Here is a 6,091-nt window from a genome sequence, read left to right as displayed (position 1 = left end):
GTTTCACAGCCACAGGTCTTACCTGCAAAGCAGAGTAACTGTTGTAGCGTGGATGAAATCACCGGAGGGACAGAGTCACTCATTTATACAAAGCAGCTTCTTTATTTGACACAACAAACAGGTATCATACAGTCGGAGATGCTTTCGGTAGAAAGGTCTGCTAGTCCAATGTGGGATCGATATTTATATGCTAAACACAAAGGTAATCACTACTTAAAAAGTTATAGACAATGCTTCCTTTTGAAGCTACATACAAACATCACACCTTCTGAATTCATCCTTTTTCTTCCAACGCCAACATGTCTAGAATGCAAGTTAAATCCACAATACATTTAATTGGCACTTTACATGCTAACATAGAAGACAATTAATATTTATAATGTATAGATAATACTGTCTTCGAAACTACAGCATCAGGTATGACGCCAGAAGCATCTGGTATTCACAACTTTTTAGGAAGTGCATTGTTGTGGACTCAATCCACAGTACTTTGTCAAATAGAAGTCTGGTGGCCAAATTCATTTAAGTGCAAACAAATCATCTACCCAAAAAACTCACTCTAATAGTTCCGCCTCTTGGCCCTCCTGGACAAAATTAAATTTGTATCAGGAAAAGCCAACCTAGGAGGATCTGCTCAAATAGGGCAACAAAAAATGCCTTGTCTCGAAATTCCTCCCCCCAAGTTTTATGTACCTCTATCTATTCTAGTATTACCTAATCACTACCTACCAAACATTAAGTAGAGAGGCTGCTGCAAGTCTTTGGAAATGCGGCTCCTTTTGTGTGCCTGTCGCTCTTTCCTTGCAGGCTGACTGCAGTTTAATCATATTCCTTTGTCTTCAGCCCTTTGTCCTCTGTTCACTGAAACTCTCCTTCCAGGAGCACCCACGGGCTCTTCATCGATGTACAGGAAGGGATTGGGGTGGCCTCTACGTAAGTGTCTGCAAGGACCTCTTCCCAGTGGCACCCTCTTCCGAACTGTCTGGTCGATCACTGGCCCAACTGCTGAAAAGGGCCCAGCTCCTCAGACTGGGGGTGACTGCTTTCAGATGCCGTGTGCAGTCTGAAATGTCATCGAAGTGGTGGAACTTGCCGTCTCTGCTTTAACTTAAAAATCCCTCCCCATCTATTTCCCAATAATTTTCTATACTATGCTATAAAATTAATCATCTACCTTCAGCAACCAGCCTTCTTTGCAGAGTACCATCATCATCACACTTTAGCAGGCTATTCATGGTTTTCCAACACGTTCTCAGTGTCTTCTGCCATGCTCTCAGCGTTTTCTGCCTTTGCATTTTCTCCGGGTATGTTTTCATCAGCTGTGGTCAGGTCTGGCATGGCCGGCTGGTGTTCCTCTCTTAGGTTCTCTGTAATTACATGGTTACTGGGTACACTTGGTTCCCTACTGTCTGTGCGAGCAACAAGAGGGTGAGTTGTATGCTTTAACCTGAGTCCAGTGTTTCCACTGGCTGCCTCGCCGAGTCTGTACACAGACATGTGTATCATTCATTAGGAGTACCGTCTGTGGTCCTATCCACCTGGGGGCAAACCCCGGCCTTTCCGGCAGCACCCTCACCATAACTTGGTCGCCAGGCTGTGGAAGGATTATCTCCTTTCCCTCTGTCTCTTTCTGATCAGCGATCTGCTGTTGTTGTTTCGCTCAGTCCTTTAATACTTTAAGTTGGTTACAAAGGTCTTTCATATATTGTGTCATTCTATCCCTGTAAGCCCCAGACTCCCCGCAACCCCTAATTACCCCATAGGGGAGTCGCATTGCTCGCCCCATCAATAATTCATAGGGGCTGAGACCCAATTTGTGGTTCGGGGTTGCACGCAGTCTCATCAGGATTCCTGGTAATACATTAACCCATGTCTTTCCTGTCTCAGCTATAGCTTTGGTTAACGCATTCTTGATTGTTCGGTTCATCCTTTCTACTATTCCTGAATTCTGGGGGTGGTAGGGTACGTGGAACCGTTGTCAAATCCCTAGCAGTTGACATATTTCCTTCATCACTTTCCCTGTGAAATGTGCTCCCTGATCTCAAATCCACCTGAACTGGGGTTCCCCACCTTGGGAGGATTTCCTGAACTAGCATCCACGCAGCGGTGCGGGCGGTGCAGTCCCTTGTTGGGAAAGCCTCTACCCACCGGGTGAAGCGATCCATAATTACTAGACAGTAGCTTTCCCCCCTGCTTTTTGGCAGGGACCCTGTGAAGTCTATCTGGATGTTTTCCCAGGGTCCCCTCGGCCGAAGCTGATTTGCCAGCTGTAGCTTTCTGCCCTTACCAGGGATATGCTGGGCACAAATGGTACAACGGTGGCAGAATTTCTCAACATCCCCGCCCATCCCTGGCCACCACCAGTCCTGCCGGAGGGTGGTGATCATGCTCTGCCTTCCCTGATGCATCGCCCCATGTAATAGTAGTATCGGTCTAATACAGGGTGGGGCCACCGCGACTCTTTCCTCCCCATGAGTCCAGCACCCGTCTGGTCCCTCCTTTGCCCCTTTTCTCCTCCATTTTTCCTTCTCTTCTGCCTCGACCTCTTCATATAATTTTACTAAGCTGGCTTCTGTCGTTTCCTCCCGCACACTTGCAATTTCAATTGCCTCTTGTTCCTCTGCTGCCATCTTCGCAGCGACATCTGCCCACTCACTTCCCTTCCGCTTCATGCTCTCACCCTTCTGGTGCGCTTTTACCTTCATCACTGCCACCTCTTCTGGCAGGCTCCCTGCTTCCAGCAGCTGTTGTGTTACCTGTTGAAGTTATGAATCCTCGTCATGCCCAAGCCATTAGGTAATCATGCACCACCACGAATGCATATCGACTGTATATATATTTACCCATCTGCCCTCACTGCAGCGTAGAGCTTCTATCAGAGCTACGAGTTCTGCTACCTGAGCTGAGCAGCCCCCAGCAGTGCTTCTGAAGCTAACTCTTCACCTGTTTCCTTTACCACGGCCCACCCAGTTTGTGGTTTCCCATCTATGTACCTCCTAGACCATCTATAAAGATTTCATCTGCTCTTCCTTCCAGAGGTGTTTCCTTCACACCGATATCCTCTTCCTTGACAATTTCTATTTGGCACTTGTGTGCTTCTCCCTCTTTTAGGATGGCACTCACGGGATTCTTCCCAGTGTCTCTAACTATGGTTACTGATTTGTCCTTTGGAATGAGAACTGCCTCCCAAGCTGCTCTTCGGCTCTCGGTGACTGCCCTCAGCCTCCCTGTGTTCAGGAGCTCTACAATGCTATGGGGTGTGTGTAGGATCAGTTGCCCCATCGTCACAACTGGTTCGCTTACTCACACAGCCCACGCGGCGCAGTCCAAAGCTGCAACGCAGCGGGAGAGTAATGCTGCAACGGGGTCCTGTTTCATAGAGTAATAGGCCACTGGCCTTCTAGTGTCTCCATGGTCCTGCACTACTACCGCGTTGTAGTACCCTCCCTCGTTACTACAGTATAGGTGAAAGGTTCGAGCTACATCTGGTAACCCTAGCGCGGGTGCAGAAACCAGAGCTTTCTTGATTTCTGTAAAGGCCTTTTCCTCTTCTGACCCCCACTTTACTGCTTCCGGGGGGGGGGGCTTCCCTCCTTTAGTCAAGCCTGTATCAGGGCCACTAGTGCTGAGAACCCCAGTATAAAATTTCAGCAGTAGTTAAACAAACCCATCACCTTCCTCACTCCCCTTACATTGACTGGGCGGGGCATGGAGCTGATTGCTGAGCGTCTGTCATCTGACATGTCCTTCCTCCCTTGGAAAATGATGTAGCTCAGGTACTGTATGGTTTGTTTGCCTAGCTGAGCCTTGTGCGGACCGACTTTAAACCCCTCATCCTGCAGTACCTCTAAAACACTGGCCATCGCTCCTCAATGGCCTGCTTCATCTTCCGAAGCATCATCTACATATTGTAAGATGGTCGACCAGTAGGGCATTAAATTGAGCTTTTCCAAAGTCTGCGCCATGACCTTATGAAAAATAGCTGGACTATTGTGGAAACCCTGGGGGAGTCTGGTCCACATACACTGCCGTCCACCCAGGGTGAAGGCAAATCAGTCTTGGGCAGGTGCTAAGGGGAGCCCCAAAAACAGATTAGTGATATCCAGGATTGAAAAAAAATTATGTCCTGGAGACAGGCCATTCAGGATTGTCGCAGGGCTCGCCACGATGGGATGCAATCTGGGAGTGGTCTTATTAAGGGCAGTACAGTTTATTGTTAACCGATATGACCCATCGGGTTTCTTTACTGGCCATTTAGGTGAGTTAGTAGTGGGCGCAGTCTCTCTGAGTATCCCCTGGTGTTTTAGTTCCTTCACTATACCCTGGACAGCTGTCAGCATGTCAGGTTTTATAGGATACTGCTTATGAGGTTTATGCATGTCCCCATCTTTTTTAACTGGGTCTGTCTTTACCTGCCCACAATCTCTCTTGTGTCTAGCCCACACATCTGAGAACTGCTGACAAAATAACCCATAGACACCATCCTGGCTCCAGGCTCCAGCACAGTCTGCGCCTGTACTAGCCAGGCTGTATATTCTGTTGGTTGTGCACGTTCGCTGCCCCTGACTTGTCCATATTATTTCTCCTTTTCTTGAATCTATAACAGCTCCTGCTTCCCTGAGGATGTCTATTCCAAGGATCGTGCCCTCATTATTTGGACATACCCAGAAACACACTGGAAGCTGCACTCCCCCGATTTCGAGTATTTGCGACTCGCTTCTTTCACCTTTTACCGTTTTTCTTCCTACTCCCGTAACATAAATAGCCTGTCCGGTTGTTGGTAAGGGTAGGTCAGTTATCGATACCAATGCCCCTGTGTCCACTAACATATTGCATTGCTGTCCCCCTAAAAATGCTGTTGTGTACATCCGCAGGTCACCAGCGCTGACAGTGGGGGCCGCCACTAGCTATTTTCTTGACTTAGAGGTCGTCTTTACTAGTTCTATGATCTGATCAGCAGTCAGATTGGACAGTCTGGTGCTGATGGGGTGAGTGACTGGGTGTCTGCCATCCCCTTTGCCTGGGTTTTCCCCCTCCCTTTTGGAAACTGTCTCCAGCCATGTCCCAATAGGCCACAGCTGTAGCAGATCAACTCCTTCATTGTCTTATACCTGGTCCAACAGTCCTTTGCTAGGTGTCCTGGCTGCCTGCAAGCAAAACAAACTCTACGTGACATCACAGCAGCTGCATCCACTATACCCACTTTACGATTTCTCTTGCCTTTTCTTTGGTCTATCTCACTGGCCCACAAAACTATCTCAGAGTAGTTGGACCCCACCGTTATGCCTAAATCTAAAACTTCCTGGTGGGCTGAGCTCAGGCCGTCCTTCAGCATTTTTAGGAAGACTGAGTCGTGCCTCCCTGGATTACCCAACCCAGAATATTCCGCGTATGCTCGATATTTACGTTCTGCATAATCCATGGCTGTCTCGTCAGCCTTTTGAATCTCTGCCATTATCGTTCGCCAGCTACTCTCACCTCCCCCCAGCCGCTGCCTCACTTCCCTCTTTAAAAGAGCAATATCTTTCTTCATTACTGGCGCTCCCGGTAGTTGCCCATGTACCATCCCGCACCCCCTGGGCCATCCTGTCCTACATATTCCTGAGGCACTTGACTTTCACTAACACGTGTATATCTTTAGGGTGCATCTGGTGGATTTCAACCATTCCTTCGAGCTTGCACCAGAATTCTGAATTCCCACAGGCGACTTTAAATGAGGGCAATTCAGACAAGATGCTCTGTTTCTCCCGGGGGTGAAGGGTTTATGAATAGTCGTAATCAAGGTCAAGGGCTGGTTCGGATCATCACGGTTCTCAGCCTGGCATTGCCTGATCTCAATAGGTGCCATTCTGGTAGATCTATCTGAGTAAAACCTCTTCCTGAGAAAAACCTCTTCCTGAGAATTCCCCACACTAATTCCCACACTACACAAAATATAAAAGATGGGTACCAGTTAACAACACATAGTTAAAACTGCAGAGTATGTATTCCACAATCTGCCACTTTTGAGTACCCGAACTCATGATGCCTGCTGTATTCCTTTGCATCACACTTGCACACGCATACACTAAAATGCAGTTTCCGGAACGAG

This window comes from Mobula hypostoma, chromosome 7 (assembly GCF_963921235.1).
Source record: "Mobula hypostoma chromosome 7, sMobHyp1.1, whole genome shotgun sequence".
Classification (NCBI taxonomy): Eukaryota; Metazoa; Chordata; class Chondrichthyes; order Myliobatiformes; family Myliobatidae; genus Mobula; species Mobula hypostoma.
Note: the sequence above shows the minus strand (reverse complement) of the source record.